The following is a 10,589-nucleotide window of genomic DNA, read 5'->3' as shown; positions in this document are numbered from 1 at the left end:
ATGATTTAATGAGTTTAGTAAATTCTTCCTCTCCTATAGCAACGAATGAATCAAATGTTTCCTCAGGGAGACTACAATGCACTGCCTGATGTGATACTGTAGTAGACGGTTGCATAGTTATAATTTTGTCCCTGATATTATCAATCTTATAAGTGAAGAAGTTCATAAAGTCATTACTGCTGTGTTGCTTGGAAACTTCGGTGCTTGAAGCTTTATTTTTCGTTAGTTTAGCCACCGTTTCAAATAAATACCTAGGATTATGTTTATTTTCTTCTAATAGGGTTGAAAAATAAGCAGATCTAGCAGCTTTTAAAGCCTCTCTGTAAGTAATTGAGCTCTCTTTCCATGAAATGCGAAATACCTCTAGTTTTGTTTTCTTCCAGTTGCGCTCCATTTTTCTGGCTGCTCTCTTAAGGGCCCGAGTGTGCTCGTTGTACCACGGCGTTGGACTATTTTCTTTAATCTTCTTTAAGCGCAACGGAGCAACTGTGTCTAAAGTGCTGGAAAAGAGAGAGTTAAACGTTTCTGTTGTAATATCTAGTTCTTCTAAGCTATCTGAGATGCTGAGATGATGAAACTGATTAGGAAGATTATTAATAAAGCAATCTTTAGTAGCAGAAGTGATAGGTCTCACATATTTGTAACACGGAGTCGGCTTTGCAGCCTTGGCTAAATGGAAATTACACGAGACTAGGTAATGATCTGAGATGTCATCGCTCTGCTGCAGAATTTCAACGGCATCCACATTTATTCCGTGTGATAATATTAGATCTAGAGTATGATTACGACGATGAGTAGGTCCTGACACGTGTTGTCTAACTCCAATTGAATTTACAATGTCTTTAAATGCCAATCCCAATGCATCTTTTTCATTATCGATGTGTATATTAAAATCACCAACAATTAGTACTTTATCTGCAGTCAATATTAATTCTGATAGAAAGTCCGCAAATTCTTTGATAAAATCTGTATGGTGCCCTGGTGGCCTGTATACAGTAGCCAGCACAAATCTCAAACGTGATTTATCGTTTACACTATATATTTTTACATTAAGCACCAATGCTTCAAAAGAATTATATTTAAAACTTGATTTCTTAGTGGTTTTGAAACTATTACTATAAATTACAGCAACACCACCCCCTTTGCGTTTCAGACGAGGCTCATGTTTATAACAGTAATCTTGCGGGGTTGATTCATTTAAAGTAATGTAATCGTTTGGTTTTAGCCAGGTTTCTGTCAAACACAGCACATCTAGGTTATTATCTGAAATCATATCATTAACAACGAGTGCTTTTGAAGTAAGCGATCGAATATTCAGCAACCCAAGCTTTAGCATTTGCTCATCTGTATTATAGCTGTTTTTTATTTGTTGAACATCAATTAAATTTTTAACCTTAGTTGGGTTTAAACGTTTTTTGGATTTCCAAATTCGGGGAACAGACACAGTCTCTATATGATGATAGCTAGGTGAAAGAGGCTCTATGTGATAGGATTTATCTGACCTTGGTGACGCGAGGCCGCTAGCAGACAGTCGGTTAAGCCAGTCTGTCTGGCTTAACCGACCAGAACATCATAGCCGCGATTTGTTTCAGAAGAGATTGCGGGCCGCGAAGCAGAAAAATCTGAGCACAGTGTGATGTTGTTTAGATCTCTTCTAAAACATTAGAGGGGACAAATGTGAGAGTTGTTAGAGTATGTTTCAAAAGAAAATGTGAGTGGCAGAAGACTTAAGCAAAAGTCTCAATTTGATGCTTATCTAACCTCATTTCTGGCTAGGAGAAACATTTGAGAAGTTAAAGAATCTCATTTTTTATTTCTCTTACCTCTGGGCAGCTCTTCAAACAACTTGTTGGCATAGGAACATTAACCACTAAATAAATGGAATGGTTGATATACTATTTTAAGGACAATACAATGATTTTTTTTTTTTTCAAAGAGATTTACAAATTACTAATTGTTCTATTCACAAAGCCAAAGAATCATACAGAAATTCTGGCTCTGGCAGCTGCACTACTTATACTGCCAAACAATCATTCTTGTGGGGTATTGTCTTTTTGACATAAATGTGTGCATGATCGAGAGTAGGTGTGGTCAACAAATTAGAATGTCTTTGAGGTACTGTAAAACTAAAGCTCAAACATTCATGAACCATGCCCTTATACTAGTAGAATTTCTTTATAAACATGTATATATTTCAGCCATTAGTAAGCCAGTAAAGCATCCGAACCACGTAATACAATAATATATTATTTATTATAATATTTATTCTATTTCGTGAGGAATATTTATTTAAGTACAATTTACACGTTACAGCATATAAGATTTTGCAGTTAATGTCTTGGGGAATGTTTTAAAATCAAAACACTCCCCAGTGCAAGACATTTGCAAACAACAACAACAACAACAACAACAACTCAAAGGCTGTTCTAAAACATAATTGGCTGGATTAGACAGTAGGTGGATTTGCAATATTTTTGCTAATCTTATTTTTCTTATTTGTAAATGTATTGAATGATTGTAAAACTATTTGTAAATCAGCTTTCTGTTTGTGAATCTATGTGCATTTATTAATTAATATTGCAACAACAGCCCCATACATGAATAAAGATCTGTGATGGACTGGAGATCAATCCAGGGTTTCTCTGTACTTGGGATGCTGGGATAGACTCCAACAAACCTACATTGATGCTACATTGATTTTGGTTTGTTTTCCAGAAAGGGAATTTTTTTTTTTTAATATGTACATCTGACTAAACATAGATATGTCATAATTATATAGCCTATCATATAATTAATCATGATGATCACTATAGTCACAACATTCCTGCAAAATTAACCAAACCATTAGATTTAATGACAAATCGCATCTTCATTGTTAGTCCCTTTGTCTCCCTTTTTCACTATTGGCATTCTTATCCCTTATAAATCCTGTCAAATCTTCATGTCCCCCACTATATGTTGCTATCCGACAACTACAGTATGTAGCATGCAGATGTCATAACTTGATTCATTTTCAGCACATCCTTTCAATACACTCTGTAAAGTTACATTTATCATCTATTGGTTACACATTTTCTCATCATGCGAATTCACAGGTCACAATTCATCAGACTTGAACTTTCATACACAGCATAATGTAAAACTTCTTTACATGGGCTTGCATTTCTGGGCTTTCATTCATATATATATATATATATATATATATATATATATATATATATATATTGAATTCAAGATGAATTGTGAAGTTGTTATTGAGATTTTACTGGCTAAGTTGTAAGAAAAACAATCAATTATGATAAGTGGACAGTTATTTTATAGACAAAATCTTTACTGCTGGGGGAAAAAAACTGTATAATATTCTTTGAATTAGTACTTAGCCTATTATTAGATTGCAAATTCCTCCAAAGGAACAAAAGGTCCCACAATTTGAATTTCGTTTTATGCACCTGAAAGTCCCCGCGCGCCCCCTGGTGGAGTAATAACTATGTCTCATTGCAGGAAACAGTGAACAACATTTGCTGCCCAAATATTGCAGTAATTTTGTTAGAATAGAATCATCTTTCTCAGATTCACCCCTCTAATCGTGTACAACTACAGAAAGATACCTTTAAAATAATACAAGTGATACATAGTTTTTAAAATGATTCAGTAGTATTTAACGTACACCATTCGCATCCGGCTCTATGATCCGGCTTGACGCGTGGCTGTAATATCGCGTTATTTCATTGTTTAATGTCTTTTTGAACGCACAACTCTAAAGTCTCGCGGTACTTTACTGCGTTGACAATATGCCACGTCGGTTTGAGTGTGAGCAGTAGTAGCATCTCATGGTCTCTACTCCACCGACAGTGAAAATAATCGAAGTCTTTGCAAATTATAATATTATTAGACGCGTGCACGGCTAGTAGACTGTTGATTGTGATACAGTGCGCGGTCTACAAGGCGTTTTCATCAACAGCAGGTATTTACACGATGATCATTGCACTTTGTGAGACTGATCGTGTCGTGTGTTTACTATACTGATCTCTGGTCTGTTCACTCTATATGTAGATTTATTTGCTGTTTGTTGATACTGCAGATAAGTGATAATCTTTTTTAAATACACAGGATCATAGTGATAAGACCTGAATCTTGATTTATCTATCTCTAATATTTGACTGGACCCGATCCATCACCAACAGATGCTTTTTATTTAACACCATTATCTCTTTAGCGTGGTTACTGAAAAACACGTGTTTTTATACTCTGAATATTTATTTTAAGATTGTTTGGCTTGGTTAAGTAATTGTCTGTCTGTTGACTCCAGGTTTCCCACGGTTTTAAGATAAATCACTTTTAGTAAGTCATAGTCATGTTTTCCTCATGCTTGAGTCTGTAAATATTTATTTGGATGGGCATTGCTATTTAATAAGTATCATCTTATAATAACTGCCCTCTTGAAAAGTCATTGTTTTTCTTATAAATGTGTGTGATCTTCCTGTCAGGTCCACTTTGGGGGAGAATGTTATTCTGATATGTCAGTTATGACGTCACTTTATATGCCAATCGGCAGTTAGTATCACACTGGTTCCTTTTGGATTATTGCTAAAAACAACCTCTGTGATCAACAAAAGTTTGATACTTTCACTTGTCCATCAAGGTAACTTAATTATCACAGACGAACACAATTTTTATGAAGTCTGAAGCCTAAATGCAGTCGTCAGAAGTAAAAAGTTAAAGGTTGGCTATAAAGGAACTAGGCCTATTCCACGGTGCACGGTCCCACGAATTTAACATCACCCATCACCAAGCTTCCGACAACTCTTTCAGTTTTTATCTAAAAACATTTTCCCAGAATGTTTGAGTTAGAAAAGTTTATAAGATCACAATTATGAGCATAATTAAGCTGTTTTCTCTACTATTAATATTAGGGATGCACCGATATGAAAATTGTGGCCGATACTGATAACCGATAATTCTTTACATTTGAAAGCATTTAAAACATTTCAAATTTGTATATACTTTGATAGCCTGAATACAAAAACCAAAATGTTTACCATTAAAAGGCATGGCCCAAACACTTCAACATAAATCAAATACAGTAGCCTAGTTTGAACCAGTGTAAGAGTCCTTAACTTTTAAAATGAATGTTACACTCCTATGGCCAACTTTCATTATTAAAAAATGGTAACACTTTATAATAAGGTTTCATTTTGATAGCATTAGTTAACATGAACCAACAATTAATGAACAATACTTCTACAGCATTTATTAATCTTAGTTAATGTTAAGCTCAGCATTTTCTAAGACATTTTTAAGATCCAAAGTTGTATCTGTTAACATTAGTTAATAATGCACTGCGAACTAACATGAACACAAATATTTTATTAACTAACATTAAAATCATATCCAACGCACGCACATCCACAGCAAAGCAATATGTTGCTCAAATTGGGTGCTCAACAAGGAAATTGATAAACAGGTGTGAGTCTGTCATTACATTTTTCACATTTTTGGAGCCATGGTGCACCATGTGCTGACTTTTTCCCCTTTTTATTAACTAACATTAACAAAGGCTATTGCTCTCTGTTAAGTTCATGTTAGTTAATAAATGAGACCTTATTGTAAAGTGTTACCAAAAAAATCTATTGCCTAACAAAAAATTTAAATACAATTCAAATACAATAGCCTACCTAAATAATGCAAACAGGTCATTGTATAACATTGGGCTGCATATAAAGAAACAAAATGCATGTGCCATGGATAAATAAAATGGAATTGCCTCCGCATGGACAATAAGGAAATAATTTTAATCAAACCATATTGTTGATGAAAATAATGCAAGAACAAAAAAGTGCTAGTTATTAATAATAACGCATCAATGTTTTTAAAATTACAATAATAGTAAACATCTTTAATATTAGGCTACTGTTTCAAATTACATCATTGCGGTTTGAGCTGCGTTCGCTGAAGCTGAAGAGAATGAACACCTGTAAACTGAACCGCTTTGCTAGAAGGTTAATGAACTCAACGGTTGCTGAAGAATGTAACTATAGCCTACTCAAATAATTTACAACTATTTCATTACAAAAATAATGTTATATATGCAGTCCCAATTATAGCTTTTAATGTTTTGCATTAGGCTACTGTTTAATCGTGCGCACCGAACCTGAAGTGAATGAGCACCGGAAAACTGAAGAACTTTTCTAGTGGGGTTTTTAACTCAACGAAACGCATCCTATGTGAGATTAATCAGATTTATATTACATAAACTTAATATTACAACTTATATCTGCACAAAATTACGTGAATGCTGCACAAGCGAACTTGACTGTGCCGGTCAGAACGTGTAGCCTAATCCCTGTTCTGGACGCGCTATTCCCACAACAACGTGCTGAAACGGCAACTAAACCCAGATAACGTTTTATTACAATAGTGTTCTCATTATAATGGCATGTATATGACAGTCCCAATTATAGTTATAAATGTGCATTGCTGTTAGAGCTGCGCACGCTAAAGTTGATCAGCAGTAGGCTACTATGAAGCGCTTTACTGCATCGTTCATTAACTCAACCAAACGCATCCTATTTGAGATTAATCATATATATATATATATATATATATATATATATATATAGCCTATATATATATATACACACACACACACACAAAATAAACATATTACAACGGCAAAAAATGCTGTGAGTGCTCAAGCGAACTTGACTGTGCTGCTTGATTCCATAGACGTGCTCTTTCCGCCACAACGCGCTCGTCGCGCTGAAACACTGGCATTCTTTTACAGTAGTTTTTTTTTCATTATAATGCTATGAAGCTTATATGACAGATTTGTGCTGCACATGTTGCACTTACCTGTATCTTCCTTTTCGAAGTTATTCCAATCATTCAAAACCATCATGGCGAACAGCGCGCATCTCTCAACTGAAGTAGGCTAAATAATTAGCCTATCTATCGGCTTTGTTATATCGGCCTAATTTTCTTATCGGATCGATAATGATAACATCAAAAGTTATAATTTATCGGCCGATATCGATATGTGGTCGATATATTGTGCATCCCTAATTAATATAGTACTTCAACCTGCTATCCTTCCCTCAATTTCTTTTTCCGTGGACACTGTGAAAAGTAAAAAAAAAAAAATTGACTGGTAAGATTGTTGGAATTCGTTTTCGGATTTTATCTGTTAGTAATGATCCTGTTACCTTTGTTGCTCCTTTGAAACAATTGTCCTGTTTTGTTCCTGTGTCTCTGTCACAACTTAAAGACATAGCCTAGTTGCACATGTGAAGCCTGGGCCTACTTGTTCTTCATGTGATGTTATCCCATCTGCTTTATTTAAAGAGATTGTGGACTCAGTTGGTCCAAGTGTGCTATCTATTTGTCAATAGTTGATTGTCTACAGGTATTGTTCAAAGTAGCTTCAAACATACTATCATTCAACCCCTTCTTAAGAAAGCAAATCTTGATTCCTCTGACATGAATAATTTCCGTCCAATCTCAAAATGGTCTTTTATTTCAAAAATATTAGAGAAGATTGTGTTTGCACAACTGAATGATTTTTTTAGTTAGTAATAATATTCTTGACAGATTTCAATCAGTCTTCAGAGTTGGTCATAGTACAGAGTCTGCTCTATTCAGGGTCTCAAATGATATTTTATAGGTGTAGCCTAGATTCTGGTAGTCCTGTTGTTCTTCTACTGTTAGATCTCAGTGCTGCTTTCGATGTGGTCGATTATGAAATTCTCATTGATTGTCTTAAAGACCAAGTTGGTATCCAGGGTCTAGCCTTGGATTGGTCTTCCTCATATTTTAAGGGTAGAACCATTTCAGCCAGTTTGGGAAACTGCTCGTCATCTGTAGTGCCACCAACTAGTGTTCCTCAGGGCTCGATTTTGGGACTTTTTATTTTCCCTTTATTTGGTTCCATTAGGAAAGATTTTTGATAAGCATGGTATTACCATCTATATGCTGATGATTCTCAAATTTATTTCCCTATAAAACATGGTGAGCAATCCTCTCTTGAGTCTTTGTATAAGGGTGATTCTTCAATTGGGGGCTATTTTGCCATCTTACATTTTGATGAATGAAATTTGGTTGAATTTTGTTAGAATTATGTCAAGACAATGTTTACATGCTTTGATGTAAAGATATAATAATGGCCGCGACTGAGCTTAAATATAATTTGAGTATTTTATATCTATTTGCCAACTGGCACTGCAAAACGTCATTCCCATCACAACATCAAAAAGTCTCATAATGCAAAGAATGTATCAAGGAGATCATTTAAACTCATTTATCTTGCAAACATTATTAACCTTCAACAATACGTATAAAAAAACAAAATGTTTCCATTCAGCGAATTACATATATTTTCTTGTTCTTACCATCAAAATGTGTTTTTCTGTGTTCATCAAAGCACACTTTTGTTTAATTTCTGGAAAATTAATTTTAGATGTTTTTTCTTTGAATAGGTGGATGAGTATTTCATTAGGCTTTTCATTTAGTACCTCAAGATTGAACATAAAACAGTTTTAAAGGTATATTTCTTGTAAATTAAGCAACGTGGCGGTAATGACATAGTGTTTTGGTAATGACTTAGTGTTTTGGTAATGACATAAATGAAAAGTGCACTGATACATAAAGCAAATTTAAAGGCTTAAATAATGATTTCTGGTGAGTGTTGTTGAAAGAAATGGACAGATGTGAGGAGATATATATAAATATGACAACCATTAACTTGAACATGTTTATTTCAATCATGAAGAAACCATACAATATTTTCTAGAGAATCAATTGTCACAATGGGATAAAACAGCATAAAAATATTCTTCATAAACATTTCATAACTATGACTATTACCATTAGGTGAAATACTTTTGGGTTAAAAACTCATAAAAGTTGCATTGGGTTAAAACTAACAATGCATAATAAAATGTGTTTGCTTTCAAACATGTATTTGAACATTCAAAATGTGAATTAGAGATGATAAAGGGAGATGGATGGGATGTGGAGAGAAAGAGATACTGGGCCCTATAGTTAGGGAAAGTTAGGATTTTTTTTTTTGCCAATCTGCAAAAAAAATTCTTACCAATAGCTTTTTTTACCATGTGTTCCTATAGGTGTCTAGTAACACCTCCCAATTTATCCACGGCCAAATCCTCGGGGAAACGCCTGGAGAGGCAATCAAAGTTGGGGTGCCCAGACGTCCTGGGTAAAAATAATGAATTAAAAAAAAAAAAAAAATTTCACTATACCTTTTGAGATGTCTAACTAGGGGTTTTTAGGGGTGCCGAATCTATCCCAGCCATTAGTTTTGACTAAAAATTACTCCAAGTCCATACAAAAACCACATAAAAATGGTTTTATTGAACAATTACAAAACAAAACTTACTAAATCGGTTTAAGGCCAGACACTACAGGTGAATAGAGTCAAATTTTTAACTAGCAGATATCACCATGAAACTTTCCCAGTTGATTACCTATATTAAGATGAGAAAAAAATGTATTACAAGTTTTCTGTAATTTAATGTTTAAATATGCAAATTAGGCTATATCTAATTAAATATGCGCTAATTTGCATATCTTTTAAAAAATGAAATCTGAGTATTGGATAAAGCCAGGTTAAAAAATATTTTTTCATTGTGTTCACATATTAGATGGGAAAAAAATTACTGAGGGATTTATGGATATCTACTTTTGTTATCCTGTAAATCCGAAAATACTGTCAATAGCCTTAAAAAATGATTTTCGCCATGTTTTTTTGGAATAAAATGTAATATAAATCAGGCTAGGAATAATATATTTACAAATCCCTCTGTATATGTCTTCATAATATAACTAGGTACAAGACTGGAGAGTTTAGTGTATATAGGTGCTACTGAAGTGGAGATTTCAGACTTGGAGTATGAGAGAAAAGTCATTTTGAGAAAATGGCCTTTAAAGATTTATCATCAGCCAATGAGATTGCGCATTCAGCCCTTTTACTTTCATAATTGGTTGCTGATAAAAAGGAAATGACATATGACACACAATGGCATTGCTCTTTGACACTTTGCTCATTGAGTGACTACACTATGCCTGTCATTTAGGCCCTGTTTACACGAGAACGCTCGCGGGTGAAAACGTAAAAATATTTTATCAGATGTGCCTTTCGTTTAGACGGCGACGGCATTTTTGGGGCTTAAAAACGCAAAAAAGTGAAACCACCCTCCAGAGTGGAAATCTTAAAAACGCTCCATTTCATTCAGTTGTTAAAAATAGTTTCTTTTTTTTTAAATCTGAGATCTATAGCCAAGTTGAAGTCTTTCCTCTCTTTTAATGATTTGGAGAAGGTTGTTCACGCATTTGTGTTAGAGCCTGACCGATATATCGGCGGGCCGATATTATCGGCCGATATTAGGCATTTTCCAAACTATTGGTATCGGCATTTATAATGGCCGATAAATGAATATATAAAAAATAAAATAAAAGCGGACGAAACTAGGGCTGGACCCGAATCGTTTGGTGGGTTGGTATTCATTTGAAAATTTGACATTGGAATTTTTTTTTTTTTTTTTTTTTTTTGCACACCTGGGATCCCATTCGCGCTT

At 34.4% G+C, this 10,589-nt stretch overlaps 1 protein-coding gene across 1 annotated transcript in view; it reads left to right on the top strand.

The window, feature by feature from the left end:
* The first annotated feature begins 3,769 nt into the window (after nt 1-3,769).
* slc39a7 (solute carrier family 39 member 7) overlaps nt 3,770-10,589 on the top strand; it is a 54,817-nt gene continuing 47,997 nt past the window's right edge. The window contains exon 1 of the mRNA XM_079878106.1: nt 3,770-3,964. The gene's annotated coding sequence lies outside the window, so the exon portion shown is untranslated. The remainder of the gene's footprint in view (nt 3,965-10,589) is intronic.

This window comes from Squalius cephalus, assembly GCF_949319135.1.
Source record: "Squalius cephalus genome assembly, chromosome: 8".
NCBI lineage: Eukaryota > Metazoa > Chordata > Actinopteri > Cypriniformes > Leuciscidae > Squalius > Squalius cephalus.
This window is presented reverse-complemented; position numbering and strand designations above follow the sequence as displayed.